The sequence below is a fragment of the Neolamprologus brichardi genome, chromosome 18 (genome assembly GCF_056152115.1).
Source record: "Neolamprologus brichardi isolate AB-2024 chromosome 18, ASM5615211v1, whole genome shotgun sequence".
NCBI lineage: Eukaryota > Metazoa > Chordata > Actinopteri > Cichliformes > Cichlidae > Neolamprologus > Neolamprologus brichardi.
In genome coordinates this window covers 29,060,075-29,080,000 of record NC_142121.1, presented here as the reverse complement: position 1 = coordinate 29,080,000, position 19,926 = coordinate 29,060,075, and positions in this window count along the sequence as shown.

Sequence of the window (19,926 nt, the reverse complement as noted above, 5' to 3'; positions counted from 1 at the left end):
AATGACTCCCAAGTCAGTGTTGATTGGTTCAAAATACACAAAGACATTTCTCTGAAAATGGTCAGGTACAAGGACTGGACTGAAAACGAGAATGAAAGCAACCAATGTCCAAAGACAATCTTTGAAAAACTTCATGAGCCCTGGAGAACTATTGCAGAAAGTCCACTTTAAAACATTACATGGCATTCTGGCTCCTTAGAAGCAAACTGTAAACAAAGAAAGGGTGACTCTAGACTTTTTCACAGCACTGCACTTTCTTTTATCTTTATTGTACATTAATCAAATCAGAGAATTGTATTTTAAAATGGCCAAATCTGTTGGAGATCAATGGAATCACTATTTATATACAGATTATTTGAGTGTACAAACAGTTCCATTCTGGTGAGTCTTGAGACTTCAGGTACCATTAGTCATTGATCAAAGTCATCTTCTTTATCATCCCTTACTTCTGATTTCAGTTTGTTTTGGCATCAATAACACATTCCCTCATGCTTCGATGAGAAACGTCTTTTTCTCTTTATGTTTTATAGCAGCACGTGTGATAATAATTGATTGGGATATGGTTAGAACAGGACGGACTGTGTGCAATGAATTCTGCAGCAATCACTCAGCTGGTCAGTGTACATTAGCGGTGACTTGTTTGCAGCATTCCTGTCAAAACAAGAACCCAAATTACTTTGCTAATGGCTAAGTTTCACACAGCCAAGACAAAAAAGGAATCAATAGCACAGCTCAAAAGCAAGAAGGCAAAAATGGTGTAAGACTGGCAGACCAGTTAAAGAGAATAATTAACAACCACCAGTTAGTACTGCTGAGAGTATTTATCAAACAGGCAGGCACCTAAGCAAAGAAGTTAAAACACACACAAACACACACACAATCTTGTACTGTCATAGGAAATCTTTGAAATTGGCTTGCTGTGTTTTAAGATCTTGCAGAAATTATAGTGAGTGTTTTTATTTGAAAAAGAGATTTGCACAAAGTATAACTCAGTGTGTTGGTGTGTGTGAGTCAGTAGCCTACAGAGACCAACAACTGGGGCTGTACTCTATACAATAGAGTGGTAGCACAGTTCAACTCTCATTGCACTCTCATCCATGAGCTAGCAAGGAATGTTTGGTCCACTAGGCATTGACATACTCCTAGATAGGATTGCAGCAAAAAGCCATTTCACCATTAAAGAAACCACAGATGGGGTGAAGAGGAGGAGGAAGTGAAGAAGGAACAGTGAAAAAACACGGGATGAGGAAAGGGTAACCTGGAGAGATACAGGGTTTATGGATTACCTTTCCTTACATCTAACAAGACCACCTACACAAAGACACACACACATACAAACAATTCCTCCCAGAATACCACTCATCCTAATCATAATTACACAGGTTGGGCAGGATAATAACCCGCCCTCAGCCCATCATGTTGTTCCCCCTACCAGATAAGAGGCTGAAGCAGCAGAGAAAATGAAATTGGAGATTATGGAAGCTGACACATGTGTCCTTCAGTGCCTGGACCGGATCCGGCTAACATTTCATCCCAGGAGACGTAAATGTGTGTGTGCGCAAGAGAAACGAGGTGGGGAAAAAGCAGAAAGATCGTTTATATTTATTACTAAGGCAGATGGCTTGTGTGCTCTTTAAAAGGTGTATTTACAATTAATTTAACATCTTGCATGTTTTATAGTCTTATTATAAGACTGTTAAGTGTGTTGTCCTTAAAAACGTTATGGTTAGGAAGCCTGTGAAAAATCAAGGACACGATGCTTTGTTCTGGGTGAGCTGACCCACTGTTGTAACGATATTCATGGACCATTGTTTTGTTAGTGCGTCACAGACCTGTAATGTGTAACAGCAACACTTCCACTGAAATGGAAATATATTACCTATTACTCCTCCCCCGCTTGTTAATTCCAAGATTTTTGGAGAGGATAGTGTCAGGGTTCTGGGTCAGTTTGACCCAGTGTTTTGAGTTATGTTTTGGTGTGTTTTTGCATTTTGGATTCTTTTCTTATTATGATGATAATGATGATTATGACTCTATGTTTCAGTTGTTCTTGTTTAGGGATTAGTTCGTAGGTTTTGTTCTCATGTTTATTGCAGGTTTAGTTCAGTGTCTAGTCTGTCTCTCAGTGTCGTGTCTGCGTCTTTGTTTAGTGGTGTCTTGTTTCCTGTTTTACTCTGAAGGTTCATGTTCCTGTCTTATGTCAGTGTTTCTAGCTTTGTTCCCCCTGTCTCATTAGGTCTTATTCCTCCCAGCTGTGTTCCCCTTCTGTCTCTAATTCCTTGATGACTTCCTCGGTGTATTTAAGCCCAGTGTGTCTTTGTGTCAGTGTCGCATCGTCTGTTAACATTCCTGTCATTCTAGCTACACGTCATAGTTTTTCAGTCTCTGTTCTGGTCATGTTCTCATAGCCTTTCATGTACCAGTCCAGAAGACTGTCCTTTGCTTTTTCTTGTCGTGTGCATAGCTCTTAGTTACAGTCCAAATCAGAGTCTTAGTTTTTCTTAGTCTTTAGTTGTTTCCCAGTTTAGGCCCTTTGTTTAGGTCATTGCCATAGTATATGTTTGGTTCTTTTTGCTTTACTGTTTACCAGCCCTAATAAAGGCTCACTTTAAGTTCAGTAAACATTTTTGCCTCCTTCGTCTGTGTCCGCACCTGGGTCCTCCAAACACCCTCCTCACGGTCTGCCCTCGCAGACCATGACAGATAGAATTTCTTTCCTATCATTAGATACCTTTATTAGATAAAAACAAAGGACAATGAAATGGCAAATGGATATAATGATCAGCCATAACATTATGACCACTGACAGCTGAAGTGAATAACACTGATTATCTCTTCATCAGGGCACCTGTTAGTAGGTGGCATATATTAGGGTGCAAATGAACATTTTGTTTTCAAAGTTGATGTGTTAGAAGTGAAGTCTGGCCTGTGTGTTCTGATCGACAGATGAGCCAAAGTTCATGCTGGTTGTAATAGAGCTAGAATACACGGAGCATCACAGTTTGTTGTGCAGACCAATCAGGGTGCCCATGCTGACTCCTGTCCACTGCAGAGAGCGCCAACAATGGGCATGTGAGTATCAGAACTGGACCACAGAGCAATGGAGGGAGGTGGCCTGGTCTGATGAAGTTCCTTTTCTTTTGCATCAGATGGATGGCCATCACTTATCTAGGGAATATCTGCCGCCATGCACTATGGGAGGAAGGAAAGCCAGCAGAGGCAGGGTGATGTTTTGGGGATTGTTCTGCTGGGAAACCAAATCAAATGGGAAATCAGCTGCTATCTATGTGGATGCTACTTAATATGTACTACCTACATGAGCAGTGTTGCACTTCATGTGCACCCTTTCATGGAGACAGTATTCCCTGATGCCTCCTTCAGCAGGATAACACACTGCCACAAAGCAAAAATGATTCAGGAATGGTTTGAGGAGCACATGTTGAGATGTTGGTTCTGCCTCCAAATTCCCTAAATCTCATATAGTTATTGTATCTATGTATTATCATGTATGTGAAATGACATTGATCAAGCAGCAAATAGAGCTGATTGCTATTTATTTAATTGTTTGTTTGTTCGTGAAGATTTTAAAAAAGAAGACAAATATGTGTATTTAAAATAGCCAGGGCAAAGGTGCTTAAGCTATTGGATCTAGCACCGGTGCATGTGCACAGATGAAAATGGGACTGTACATGTAAAATATTAATATGTCAGCAGGAAATTGGTATGCTTAGCTATGTTTGCCCTATTCCATTCTGGGACGGGAATTCAAATTTGTCTGACAGAAATTTGATAAAGCTTAGAACCAAGGTTATTATCGTTAACGAAAACTAACGAAATAACAAAAACTAGAAGTGAAAAAACATTTTTGTTAACGGAAATAAAAATAAAAACAAAAAAAGGAAAACTAACTAAAGCTATAATGAGTGTTCACAAAACTAACTAAAATTAACTGAATTTATAGCAAAAATGTGTTTAGTTTTCGTTGATGTGTGCGTGTCATACAAGAGTCAAGGGTGAAAATGAAGTTTAGTTTCCAGATTTTTTTTTTTTTGGGGGGGGATTTTCTTGCTGTCTAATTATGCCAGCAGGCGGCAAGTACGTTAGTCGAGTCGTCTGTGTTGCTGCTCCGTCCACGCGCAGAATCATGTCAGGAAAAGTCGGGAGAAAGCGCCAGAGTCCAATTTGGGATTACTTTGAATATGACTGTGTTTTGGATAAAGCAAGTGTCTTGTAGTGGAAACAGACAAATTATGAGGGACATTTCTAAAGGGAAAAAAATCCCACAAACCTTAAAGTGCACTTGAAAAGCTCACACAAGAAGGCTAACCTAGCTTAGCTTGAGAAGGTAAGGGAGCACACTCAACCCTCATCCCCAGAAAACAGAAGCTAACCCCAGGCAAGGCAGCGTGATGCATCCCGAGACAACAGGACGGGGGTATCTACACAACTGTGTGAGTCAATTACCTTCAAAAAGTTTATCAATTCACTTGAACCACAATTACAAACACCCGGTGCTGCAAGAGTTAATAGTGTCATTGGGGCCAAGATATACGTTTTATAGTTGCCTGGTATCAATGGCTGTTCATCTGCCTTTATTTATTTATTTATTTAAAGAACCCATAGGTGGGAATGTGAGTTGTCTGTCTCTGCATGTTAGCCCTGTGACAGACAGGCGACCTGTCCAGGGTGCAGTATGGTAGCTGGAATAGCAACATACCCAAGGATGAGCAGAATGACTGATATGATGAAATTGGGATTTTTGTTACACTTAATTATTGCAAACACAACTAAAACTATAACTGAAACTAATCAAAACTAAACTGAAACTAAGGATTTTCAAAAAATAAAAACTAAACTAAACTAGCAAACAATTGGTAAAAACTAATTAAAACTGATATAAAATTGAAAATCTGAAGTCAAAACTAAATAAAAATAAAAACTAATGAAAATTGCAAAACTATTAAAACCCTGCTTAGAACACACACACACACACACACACACACACACACACACACACACCCTTGTGTTTCATCTCTCGCTCTTTAAGTCCAAATAAAGACATGTTTTTAGATTTCATTTTCTCAAATGACATTTAATAAACTAGTTTATTCAGTTTTATTTAATAATTGCTTCAGTGAGATAAAAATGTCGTTTTTCAAATAAATGGGCAAACAGGCATTGTGCCGACATTGTGCCGACAATAATACAACCTGAAATAGTGTAGGATGAATGTCAGGGTCTATTAAAAAACAGAATAAACAGCTCGTGCATGAAGAGTTATGACCTTCCAAAAGTAAAATAGATCGTCCACCATCCCTTAATAATTCAAAGTCTTACCATCTATTCCTAACAGTACAGGCATTTGTATATATGCAGGAAAAGACAAATGAATCCAGTAACCATAAACTATAAGTTGCTTTTGTTGTTTAAAGAACAATGCTCAGTATTGAGTAACATTATTTTAATGTTAAATGAGACCAGTGCAACCTTTCAAATATAACCTGGTTTGGGCAGTTTGTGAGCATCTGATGATTCTCTCAAAAATTCTCTGTCAAAATATAGAGTCGAATCACTGTTTGGGATTTTATTGTAACAACCCCAATTTAAATAAAGTTAGAGTTAATTAAAAATATGTGTTTCTTAAAATATTTTTTTTTCCTTTCAGTTTACATTCAGTACACTCTCATTTTCTCAAAATGTTGAAGAACTTGTTGTTCTTTGCAAGTTTCCACAACATCCAAAATCTAATTTACAAAGACATTGAGAGCCTTAACTGTGACGATGCATGCTGTACCAAGGTTCACCCTGTTTGATTTCTTAATCCTTTAGAAGTGTCTAGAATTTCATTAGAATCCACTTGTGGAAAATGATTAGACATAGTTTAAAAAGAGACTCCCATCTATGTATACAGCATACCACAAAGCACACTGTGTTTTACAGTTTTTTCTGATTGCTTAAGCACATTTTTTGTAACTATTGGCTATTTTTGCAAAACTCTACACACAAATAAGAAAACCTGTCACCCAATTATCAAAACATTGTAGTTCTCTTGCAAAAGCGAACACAGCTAGATTAACTCTTCACACCTTCGTAAAAATGGTGTTTCCGTATCAAACAGTACACACAAGCCATCATCTACTAAGCACACAATGCGCTAACTGCACACTGATGGTATGAATAAAAAACACATCTGGCTTTTGCTTTCTCTGTGCACAAGGTAGGCTATGTCAGTTAACTTCAAGTACTATTATTCACACACATCAAAACAAACATAAGTGTTTATTTCCAAGTATAGGATTATTTGCAATCGCCATATTGACTATATGGGTTTCTTGTTCTGCAGTGAACATGCTTCCTCTGCCCCCAGCATCTGGTCGTCTAGCAATTCTGTAAAGTAACAATTTCAGTATTTTTACATCTATGGTATTGTTGTGCTACAAATCTTAGTGCAAAGTGACTGTACTAACTGATTCTCATTTCAAAATGTCCTTATGATGCTTGCTACAGAGTAGTGGCTCGAGTTAGGCTGAACCCGTTGGCCAGCTTCCCTCAGGGTCATTCCACGGTTGATTACATGGTCCACTATTGTAGCTCTGATGTCATCAGCAATTCTATTTCTTACTCTTCTTACCCTTCCTCTCCCCCCTCCTCGTCCTCCTCTCCCCCCTTCTCATCCTCCTCTTGCTCCTCCTTGTCCTTGTCGTCCTCTTCATCCTACTTCTTCACCTCCACGTCCTCTTCCTCGGCCTCCTCTACTTCTCACTCTTCCTGCTCCCTCCATTGTACTCCACACACAGAGCTTACCTGTATTATAGTGCTTAGGCTGATTGCAAAGTGAACTAATTATCTAAAAAAGTTTTCACAAGTGAAAGTGTGCCAGACAGTTGGCAAAATAGTGTTAATGATAGCCATACATGTGTATAATTTTGCTAGGAGTGTGTTGGAAATTTGGTAATTGAGTGTAAGCAGTGAGTTGTGTTTAAAGTTCTGCAAAAAGAGTGTTGTGCAGTGAATTGTGCCTACAGTTTTGCAAAGTGTGTGTTACAAAATTGCAAACTGAGTGCAAAGCAGTGTTTGTGCTTTTAGATTTGCAAACTCAGTGAGTGGTTTTGCTATAAGTATTAATAGTTTTAGGAATTGTGCTATAAGAATCACAGTTAGGGTTTAAGCATTCAGAAAAAACTGTAAGACAAAAAGCACACCATGAAGTCCAAGGAACTTCCTGTAGGCGTACATATCCACGATTAAAACTGTCTGAAGAACGTGTCAAAGGACAACCATTGCAGGCCCCTCTACTAGAGCAGCTTTACAGAAGCATCAGTCAACAAAGCCAAACATGAGCGCCTGTTTGGAGGGCTTCATTTTTGCATTCAAAGGTGTGAGAGCATCACCTTCCCTGTGGTAAACCATGGACGTGGCATCGATTTTGGCTTCTCAGCAGGAAAACTAGGATACTAATGAAAACTGAGAATAAATGCATCTAAGAATGCAAACATCCAGTACATGTCTGACTTCAAAAAAAGGCAGGTAAAGCCCACAGAACATCTGTAGAATGAACTGTTCAAGGACACAGGGACATTAGAATAAACAGCTGTAAGAAACTGTAAGAAATACGATGACGATATTTAGCTTGAATACTTTGTGAAATGACTGTGTATATATAGACAGATATACACAGTGTTGGGGAGTAACGGAATACATGTACCGCCGTTACGTATTTAAAATACAAATTATGAGTAACTGTATTCCGTTACAGTTACCGTTTAAAAAGGTGGTATTTAGAATACAGTTACTTTGTTGAAATAAAGGGATTACACGGCGGTACTTCCCTGTTTCATATTGTGGTGGGTCAGGACTGTTTGGGTTTTGTTTGACAGCTACGTTCTGTTGTTCCAGGTGGCAGCGTTACGGTTGCCATGGTTACAGGGTGACGCTCTCTCTCTGCGTGTTTCCTGGGTGAGAGAGCGCCTGTTGTTGTTGTTATGCTAAGCTAATAGACAGAATGCTACAGGTATAGCTCTAAAGAATGTAGCATCATAGGCAGTGTAGTCCGTGCTGCAGGGAGAATGGACTGCCATACCCGTTATGTGTCTGTGAGCGAGGGAGGGAGAAAAAGGAAAAATACGAGCTGTCATCGCGCAAAAACGGGAGCTGGAAGCATGTAAATATAATAATAAACACTGCAGCCAAGAAGAGTGCCTGACGAGCCCAGTTGTAAGTAAGCTATTGAGACTCGACTGTACACCGTGTTCGTGTTTTCCTCCAAAAACAATAAGTTCTTTTGGAGCAGCATTTCAACGCCTTTCTCTGTCTCTCGCTAGCAAAGTTGACCCAGACAACAAAGTAAAGCTAGTTTTCAGCTACAAGCCCGACACAGAACCCACCGTATTAGCCAGAGGTCCCTTTACTACGGTTCGGAGCCGCGGACCTTCAGTAACAGTAATAAATCACAACAATAGTACATTCATGTAGTTGTAAACAGCATGATAATATATTAAGTAATCCAAAGTATTCAGAATACGTTACTCTCATTGAGTAATGTAACGGAATACGTTACAGAATACATTTTGGGGCATGTATTCTGTATTCTGTAATGGAATACATTTTAAAAGTAACCTTCCCAACACTGGATATACAGTATATAAAACCTTGTGGTATACAAGCATAACATTCTTTAAATGAATGGGCATAAGGGAAGAACATAATTTGATACACTCCCATGTGAATGTAGCAATAACAAAAGCAGTGTTGTGTTACATAAACACAGATAATGGCAAGGAAGGAAAATTACAGCATTTCCTGCTATCGTCATTATTTGGACCATAATATAGCTTTTTAAAGCTTTGAGAATCCTTAGTGAGCCTTTTCCCTCCAGCTTTTAGAAAGCATCCACTGTTAAGTGCCTTTGAATATCTGGCTTTTTGGCTTGGTAGTTATGTACAGACATCAATTACGAGATCTTATCCTCTTTATTTTCTGAATAATTTGTCATTGTGCTTCATACACAGACAACAGAGTCTGCCCGTGCCAGGCAAGGTCAGGTTGTTTCAATTAAACGTACCATTAGTCAAAGAAAACCATTTGGCATGGCAAACAAATCCTCTCAGCATCGTACAGAGGGAAGGTTTAGTCGATAAGTTGGGGAAAAACAGCAAGAATGAAAGAAGGTTGAATGATTTTTCCCAGTCCTCTTTTATTCTTCCCTGAAAAGGGAGAGAAAGCTAAAGAGAGAGAGTACAGCTTAAAAAAACACATTGCTGAAATATTAATACATGACATTCCTCAGCCAGATTCCCACTGCCATTATTGTCTGTGAAAGGGTGACATATTGTAGAGAGTGGGTGATGATGATATTCAGTGTGAAAACACACTTCCTGTGCACGCTCGCTGTCGTTTTGAATGAGGCAAGCCGGGAGGATGGCTGCCAGTCTGCTCCACACATTTCCACACGTTTTCCTACAAATTAAAAGTAAGCTTTGTGTGTGTGTGTGTGTGTGTGTGTGTGTGTGTGTGTGTGTGTAGGTGTGTGTGTGCGTGTGTGTGTGTGTGTGTGAGATAGTTCAAATTGATATATTTAATCATCAATTCTAAAATCATTATCTGAGAAATGTTCATCCCTTAAAGTCGTCTGTTGTGCTTTCCATAATTACTTTTGGGGAATGTCCAGGGAGCCTCAAACGCTGCTGGAACTTCAATTTTCAATTTTATTGGTTTAGAAAATTGTCGGCAGTGTTGCCTCACAGCAAGAAGGTTCAAATCCACCATCTGGAGTTTGCATGTTCTCCTCGTGTGTGTGGGTTCTCTATGAGTACTGGCTTCCTCCAACTGATGACAGACAGGCAGACAGACAGATGGATCAATGGATACACAAACTGCTTTTCATTATATCATTCCTCTCGGAACTACACATGAACCAGTTTCAGCAATATTAGTGCAGTTTGAGCAGAAAAGAAAATTGGTTAGCTGTTTGCTTAAATATTTGCATTCATTACTAAATTTTTTTTAATCAGAACTTTTTGAGTCAGCGTCATGAAAAATATCTTCAAAACAAACTTTCTCAATGGGAAAGAAATCATGTTTTCCTCTGATCTCAAACTATTCAATTAACGATCACCAGAAGACCAATTTCAGTGAAATACCAAAATTAACCATCTGGTTTGAGGAACTTAGAGACAGCAATTTCTTATTCATCTCAGAACGAGAAAAACAACAACAACTGGGGTACAACCAAGAGATCAGTGTCCACAAGCTTCGCTTTTCTTTAATTATTAACATTAATAATGGAATTTATAATGGAAGAAATAAAGCTCCTTCGTTGAATAGACTTTTGAACACAAAACATGGTGCATATTGAAATTCTCTAGCCGAGTCTCGTGCATGTGTCAATTACCACAAACAGTCACTACAATAAGAGTGTTGTGTTGGGTGTGACTTTAAAAAAGGGTATTTTATCAAGCTGTGTTGTGCAGAGCTGAAGATGCTACAATTCTCTTTAGGAGTAACCAGGACTGACAGGATTTTAAATCAGTGCATCAGAGGGAGAGCTCAGGTTAAGCAGGGAGACTAAGTTAGGGAAGCTGTGCTGAACTGGTTTGAACATGTGCAGATAATATGATATCACTGTGTTGGCCAGCAAGCACCCACCAATGGGGTAAAATGTCCATTTTTATTGTGCATCTATAATTACCTGAGACCACATCCTCCAAGTGTGGAGGCCTATCTCCCCTCACCACACTCCCTGCCGGTGACTGATGCCCTCAGGGGTCGGTGCATTGTTGGTTCTTGGTGTCCAGGGCTGGGCGTTCAGGTATGTACCAGCCCACTCCCGGTGGCTACTTGGTGGGGCCTGGCGCCTGTTGCTCGGTCAGGCCTCTTCCGGGGCGTGGAGGGCCCTCGGGCCTCCGGCCTCTGTGCCTGCGGCTCGGTTAACTCTGGCACAGCTGGCTGCCGGCGGAGCCGGCGGGCACGCCGGTGCAGCCCCCTCTAGCTTCTGCCCAGTGGCTACTGGGTGACCCCTCGTCTGGGGATCCTCAGCCCTTCCCATGAGGGTGGCACAGATGCCCCTCCGGTGGTCCTCCTTGGGCTCTTGCACTCTGGGGCCTCTGGATGTCTGGGGCCTGGATCTCCTCCATGCCTGCTTCATGCCCTGGGGGACAGGGCTATGGCTCTCTACATCCTCTTGCAGACCATTACATGGGGAAACCATTTGAATACAAGCGCGCTGATCCACACAGGTGTGCACACGGGTGTTCACTGTTCGTAGACTTAAATCACACCTTTCTTGGCTGCTACTTCAAAGCACATTGTGCGCTGTCTGTCCTGCGTGCTGCACAACAACATTCAATATTTAGTATTTACTGCTGTTTACACTTAGCTAGATTAATGTGATGGTGTTGTTTAGTATGTTGCTTTGTTTTTTTGTTTTTTTTGCTTGTTTTCTATTCTTTTTCTCTCAACAGGTGATCCAGGAGATGTTTTTTTCCCCCCTTTCTCACTGTCCCTCTCCCCTTCTGTTTTTCTTTTCCTTCCTCTTTCTTTCTCCCTTTCCTATCCCTCACTCATGTCTGTCCCATCTGTAACAACTGAAAATAAAATAAAATAAATAATAAAAACAAAGGTCGATCAAATGGACCAATACGGCAATGCCATGATGATCCATTTGGCAAAATAAATCCACTGGGTATCCTTGTTGTTCTTCAGACAACAATTCTGACGGCTAAAGAACCAAATGGGACAGGCAAAAAAAAAAAAGAAAGAAAAAGGAGTAACCAGGACTGACAGGATTTTAAATCAGTGCATCAGAGGGAGAGCTCAGGTTAAGCAGGGAGACTAAGTTAGGGAAGCTGTGCTGAACTGGTTTGAACATGTGCAGATAATATGATATCACTGTGTTGGCCAGCAAGCACCTACCAATGGGGTAAAATGTCCATTTTTAATGTGCATCTATAACTACCTGAGACCACATCCTCATTTCCTGTAGATTTGGCAGCATTTCTAGTAGATAATGGCAGATGGAGTAAGGATTCATTGACGCTGCCGTTTTGGGAAGGCCTCAGCATGAAAATGAAAACAAACACCTTGTAGTGCAGAGAGCACAGGATATGTAGACGAGACCTGGAAGGAGAGCGTGAGCATTTTGAGTTTATTTTGTATTTTTGTATTATTTTGTATTGTCTCTGAGTTTATTTGTGATATATTGTCTGTCATCCTCAGACCTTTGTTGGTGTCTGTTAACCCTCCCTCATGTCTCCAAGGTATTGTCAAGTATTTGTACAGTATAGTGATTAGTTCCTTGTTAATTTGGTTTTCCTGTTTAGTTCACGTTTTGCACCAGCCACAGTGAACGGCTTGCTTTTCGTTTAGTCCAGCCTCTGCGTTTGGATCCTGACGGAGAGTGTGTAAGTTGTGGTTCTGCTCCTGATTCATATAAATTATCCCATTTAAAATCATGACAATTACATCTAATTTGAATATTATGATAGGTTACGTCACATCACCTGGCAACCACCCAACAATGGACTAAAATTACACTTATATAGCAAAGTAGGACCTGAGCATTGCAGGGTACCCAAAAACAGGCTAATTACTGTGCTTCATCACAAGTTCTTAGTAAGATTAAATACAAATTTGCCAGCCACAGCTGTCTTACATTAACAGCATTACCATAATCATTTTTTATGCGTTTGGAGTGAGGAAGCTTAATTGGGATGTGTTACAATCAAAATGAAATTTTTAATGCCAGAATATAACTGTTGCTGTTATGGAATTTTCCAATTTACTGTTTTACAAACAAAAACAACAACAACAAAAGAAAAGTGTAGGCTGTGCTATAATACACATTACTTTACAGCTGGTACTGTAGAAAACTTGTGGTTTTTTATATATATATATATATATATATATATATATATATATATATATATATATATATATATATATATATATATATATATATATATATATATATATACTTTGATATATATATATACTTTGATATATATATATACTTTGATATATATATACTTTGTTACCTGGCTATATATTTATGTCAGCTAGTGTTACAGTTTTTTCTGATTGCTTAAGCACATTTTTTGTAACTATTGGCTATTTTTGCAAAACTCTACACACAAATAAGAAAACCTGTCACCCAATTATCAAAACATTGTAGTTCTCTTGCAAAAGCGAACACAGCTAGATTAACTCTTCACACCTTCGTAAAAATGGTGTTTTCGTATCAAACAGTACACACAAGCCATCATCTACTAAGCACACAATGCGCTAACTGCACACTGATGGTATGAATAAAAAACACATCTGGCTTTTGCTTTCTCTGTGCACAAGGTAGGCTATGTCAGTTAACTTCAAGTACTATTATTCACACACATCAAAACAAACATAAGTGTTTATTTCCAAGTATAGGATTATTTGCAATCGCCATATTGACTATATGGGTTTCTTGTTCTGCAGTGAACATGCTTCCTCTGCCCCCAGCATCTGGTCGTCTAGCAATTCTGTAAAGTAACAATTTCAGTATTTTTACATCTATGGTATTGTTGTGCTACAAATCTTAGTGCAAAGTGACTGTACTAACTGATTCTCATTTCAAAATGTCCTTATGATGCTTGCTACAGAGTAGTGGCTCGAGTTAGGCTGAACCCGTTGGCCAGCTTCCCTCAGGGTCATTCCACGGTTGATTACATGGTCCACTATTGTAGCTCTGATGTCATCAGCAATTCTATTTCTTACTCTTCTTACCCTTCCTCTCCCCCCTCCTCGTCCTCCTCTCCCCCCTTCTCATCCTCCTCTTGCTCCTCCTTGTCCTTGTCGTCCTCTTCATCCTACTTCTTCACCTCCACGTCCTCTTCCTCGGCCTCCTCTACTTCTCACTCTTCCTGCTCCCTCCATTGTACTCCACACACAGAGCTTACCTGTATTATAGTGCTTAGGCTGATTGCAAAGTGAACTAATTATCTAAAAAAGTTTTCACAAGTGAAAGTGTGCCAGACAGTTGGCAAAATAGTGTTAATGATAGCCATACATGTGTATAATTTTGCTAGGAGTGTGTTGGAAATTTGGTAATTGAGTGTAAGCAGTGAGTTGTGCCTACAGTTTTGCAAAGTGTGTGTTACAAAATTGCAAACTGAGTGCAAAGCAGTGTTTGTGCTTTTAGATTTGCAAACTCAGTGAGTGGTTTTGCTATAAGTATTAATAGTTTTAGGAATTGTGCTATAAGAATCACAGTTAGGGTTTAAGCATTCAGAAAAAACTGTAATACTAATAGCTACATGTGCTCATTACTGACCCGGTTTTTGGGAAACAGATGTCCTCAAACAAAAATTCTGTATCAGGTCTAGTTAGATATGGCAGGAAAAATGACTTCAAGCAGAACTTTTGGGGTCACAGTCAACAATACAACAAAAGCAAAAAAAAATACCACCAGTTTTGATTCCACTCTCTCAAGTCTGTTCTTGTGCTGATATCGAGAGGGGTTGGCAGGTATCAGGTGCTGTTTCTTGTCTCACTTTATCTCTCGATCAGTCCTTAATACTGTGCAGTATCTGAACACACTGGACCTGACTTTCAACTCTGAAGTTAGAAAGCCCCATGTAAGTAAAGACCATTTAATCATGTGCAGCACATACGTTGTAGGTTTAAAAATTATTCACACCTTAATGATTCATTTTGTCGCCATGGTCATGTCAGGCTCTCCAAAAGCAGTCCAGATTAAAAATAAACAAATTAAAGGTAACTCATATGTTTCCTACAATTTGATTAATGTACTGAAAAAAACATGTTGGCTTCTAGATTTACTTCAGTATGTTTATAGTTAAGTTTATGCTTGGGTAGAAACACTATTGCAAGTTTCAGACACACAAAGACTTCTTATACTTAGAAATTGTAATTTCTTTGTCTAACTTTAATGTGACATTTAATGTCACAGTTCATCTACTCAACTTCGTATTTTGAAGCTCGCAAAGTGTAAATGTGTCAGATTTTATCTGGCATGTGCTGCTTTGTTAAAACAAGTGGAACTCTAATAAATACAAAGTAATGTGACATTTGTTGCTGCTATAAACCACCATTAGCACCTCTGGTGTGATGGCTATCTACCATCCTGTTAGTTGAATTTACAGTGCTGTTACAGCTTCAGCCCATTTCTTTATATTTTGTTAGGAAAATGGGAAATGGATGCAGTGATTTGTTGATTATTGGACAAATAGTGAATAAGGCAAAAACAAAGTTTGTACATTTCTAACAATGTTGAAAGTCAATATTTAGTATGATCACTTATATTCATCAGCACAGCCTGAACTCTCTTAGGCAGCCGTCTCACCATTACTTTTAGTGGTCTTCAGGAATAGTTCCCCAGACTTGTTGTTCATTCAAATATATGCAGTGGCTGATTTTTTGTCCCAGTTCAGACCTGAATCTGACAAGACAATACTCTTCTGGGTTCATAATCTCAACAGTTTTTTCTCTAACACAACTGGCTGAAATGCAGCCCCAAAAATGTCAAATTTGGAATCATCATTACATCAGACCTGTTTCCACTAATTTTCAGTGCAGGTCTTATATAATTTGGCATTTCTCATCCTTTTCTCCCTGATTTCCTTCCTTAAGAATGGCTTCTTGACAGCCACACTTCCACTGAGACCATTTCTGATGAGGCTTCAGTGAACAGTAGATGAGCTGAAGGACAGATGCATCTCTCAGGTACTGTGAAGCTTTTTTGTTTGTTTGTTTGTTTTCTTCTTCTTTTGTACTCCAATCCATTTTCTTCAAATTAAAAAAAAAAACACTGTACACCATGTACATCATATCTCAACATCAGCATGTTGAGATAGGATGTCTCCTGGATTACAACCCAAAATCCCTGTTTTGAAGACACATGAAACTCTACACATATAAAGGCTAATTTATATCACGGAGCCCTGCTCTCAAGAACACTGTCTGTGACGCTGGGTTTAAGAAATAAGTGCTTTAAGTCTAAGCTGAATTTGAGTCACCAGACTGACAAGCTGAATAAGGAAAGATTATTGTATTTTATATAATAGCACTGATCACATCAGCTACTTTCGCCGCTCAGTATAGTCGGACAGGAGAGAAAAAAATCAGATGCTGACTTAAGCTTGTCTGTCATGATCTGGGTGAGTCTGAGTAACTTTCCACAGCATTGGCTCTCCTCTCCTGGGTGGAGCCCTCCTCACTCCTCCTTGCTCCTCACCTGTTGGCAATTACTCCGCAGTATTCATGACCAGCGCTCACAATGAACCTTCACCGGATTGTCTGCTTACTATAGGCAGTCCTCTGCCTCACATTCTTTCTTGTCCTCCTCAGCGTGTTTTGCTTAACCCTCTTCTCCTGTTCCCTAGTCGGCACCTGGATATATCTTCCAACTCTCGCCACAGTCAAGCCTCGGGATTCTGGTCTGTTTGCTGCTTGCAAACTGCCATCCTCACCTGCCTTCCTCCCTGCGCACCCACATCACACTCTTTATTCACTCGGATGTAGTTCACCTCCTCCTCAAGCTAATCTCCACCTGCAGCCACATAAGACATCTTAGTTGTTAAATCTTGGATTCATTCACAACGCTGCGGACCATTCTGATTATTATCTCCTTTGTTCCAGTGTCCCTGGTCCGCTATAGTTTCCATCGGCCCATTCCTCCCCCTGCCGTTCCTGTGACCTGACTCGGTTTATGTTCTGGCCTTAGCTCTGCACTTCTCATAATACCTAGCTATTGCTCGCTGTTGAATTTAGTTGCTATTAAGCGTTCTCTGTCAAGAAATAAATAGTAAAATAAATTTCTGTTCAAAGTCACAAAGCCTCCGGTTTTTGGTTCTGTGCTTGAATCCATTCCTTTTCACGGGTCATTGAGCCCTGACTTTGTCCATCTGATGAACAACCTGTTACCTGACTCAAACGGGCTCTCCTCTACAAAGTCCTCTTTTATAAAGTGCTTTACAAACCCAAACACTACTGCTAACAGACGGATTTTCCCATTTGAGTGCAGCTAGCCAAATGACGACCAGCCAGCTAAAGAGACAAACAGTGAAAATGGACAGCATATCCGTGGTTTAACATCAAACTCATTATTCCAGCCGGGGCAGCACAAAAGTGACCCCCTTAAACTGATTTGTAGTTTTAGTTCTGGCACTAGTTAGCTAACAAGTCTATTAGCCACAATCAACCAACCAACGACATGGCATCACATCCCATGCTGACAGAAGATGGCGCTAAACATGTTTTTACAACTTTAAGCACTTATTTCTTAAATCCAGCTTCACAGACAGACTTACATCTAGAGGGCTCCATGATGTGAATAAGTCATTTCATGTCCTGTTTAATTTTAAATCGCTTTCCACCATTCCACGATTAAAATGGGTGGATGACTGGATATGTAAAGCGCTTTGGGGTCCTTAGGGACTAGTAAAGCGCTATACAAATACAAGCCATTTACCATTTACAGGCCATTTAAATAGATATAGAAATTAACTTTTGCTAAGTCCTTCTTTACCTGCTATTGGAATCTTTTTATAACATTTTTCAATGAAAATAGGCACCGACTTACAAAACAGATGGTTGCTGTTAAATAGTAAATACTTAATTTTCTAACTGATAGCTCACTGTTATGACATTATAATCAACATGCATGAAGAAACAACTGAAAGTTGCTGGAAGAAGTACTCAGATATACGGGTGATTGTTGTTGCATCTAACCGTAATTAGTCATAAAAGTAATATAAACCAACCTTAATACACTAAATGGGATAGAAGAGAGTCAACTTAATGAAAATCAAAGGCATGTGAAGCTCATTACTCACTGTCACAGCGCGAGTGACAGCTACATCAGCCCTAAAAATGTACACTGTGAGCCATTTATAAATAACAGTGATAGGAACTCAAAATTGATGTCCCACTTGATGTCAAATCCCTCCCACCATCCCTGCCATGTTTCTTTTCTCTCAACAGCTGGTGCAGATGCAGCAGAAGATCCCATGTGCAAATACGTCAACATAATAACCTTTTTTTTTAAGCTGTCTTCTCCCGGAAAACACACATACCTATGATGAGCTCCCTTGTCCACCTGTCACCAGCTGGCGCGTAATCCTTCCTGGGAGCATCTTCCATTCAAGGTTATTTTAATTGGTTGCTGGTCTCCCCAGAGAAGGAGCTGTGTCTAACAGAAGACTCTGTAATGGTTTGCCATGGGAGCTGTGCATTAAACATACAGTCCAAGTCACCAAGGAATACTTGAGCACATCCAGTAACATTCCATATGGTTGCCGGCTCTTTGGGTATCATCAAGTAAATGCGCCACATTACCTGAGGTCACAATAATTAATCTGTTGATGTTTTACTATTTCTTCATCTTTAGACTTCGGTCACAAATATTCAGAGAATTGATGGAGTGACCTTGAATTGGATTTTGGGTATCAAAGTACATTGATTGTTGTTCTTGTTTTTTAAGCACTTACTGGCTGGAGAATGAGGTTACACTCATTCAGTTATCTGTTTTTATATCAGTGGGAAGTTATCTAGACTTTAGCCTAGACACGTCCCTATGTTGTAATTTCTATATATTTCACTATAATTCTGCCTTACATACTTTGCATTTCCTTATTTCATGCAAAAGGTCTGGTGGATATATCTGGAAAGCTAACTAAAGTATAGAAACTTGCTGTAGGGGTAACTGATTTGGAGGCAAAGAAACAGTGCAGTAGCACGCATATCTGAGACTCGTACAAGAATGAGCAAAATCCTATTTATGTGGTACAGAAACCTTGAGAGAGACTGACCTAACTATTGTAGCTGACGGGCAACTCATTGTTACCAAAGACCACCTTTTGTGCATTCATGGTCCTGACCCAGTCTTGTCCCTGACACAACCTTGTGTTGTGCATCAGACACCACACAGCTATCTATTTTTAATGGATTAATTCTAAGTTTACGAGAATACATCAGTTCTCACAATGGAGTTGAATGGAATACAGTAATCTTTTTTGGTTTTCAAATAATCCCGAAAAATGACTGCACCTTTAACAATATTCCTTAATCATACATATAATAAATATATCACACTTCCACAACAATCAAGGACCAAATGATAATATTAAGTCTGCTAATGTAACTTTAACAACAAATAAAGTGGCCAGTGCCCTGAGCTTTTCTACTGTCTGGTGCAAAACTTGCACCATTTTTTTCAGACTGTTCTCTGTAAACCATAGAGATGGTTTTGTGGGAAATTCCCAGCAGATCAGCAGTTTCTAAAATACAATCAAAAGCCACGTCCTATTCAAAGTCACTTAAGTCATCTTTCTTCCTCATTCTGAACCTCAGCAGGTCATCTTGACCATGTCTATATGCCTATAAGTCTTCATCTATATAAAGTTGAATTACAACAAAGGTCTTCTCATTTTATATTATAAGAAGATCTGCAATGACAATTGCATATGCTTGCACACGCCGTTCACTTTGATGGAAGACTGACTTTAACAATAAAACGGAACATAACAGACATCAGTGCTGCAATTGTTGCTTTTCTTCTTTTATAACTCAGATTTGTTTGCCAAGAGTTGGTCTGTTTATGATTCATCCTTGATGTAGATGCCCCCACAGTGACTGCTTCTTAAACAAGCCTTTGTCAGCTATCTAAAAAGAACAGAAGCTTACAACACAAAGCCGGTAGTTTCTTTGCCGCAGTCAGGCCTGGTAGCCAAATTTGTTTGAAATTCAGTTTTAAGTCAAGGCCGTTGTCATTGTTTGGTAGGGCTACAGTGAGTTACATTGTTTCATATTACTTGCAGGCAAGAAATAATCTGTGTCCAAAAGTCCTTATCAATAAATCAGATGTTTTTGTAAACAACTTGAAGTACAGATATCTTTCACACACACACACAATATCATATATGAAAGTGCATGACT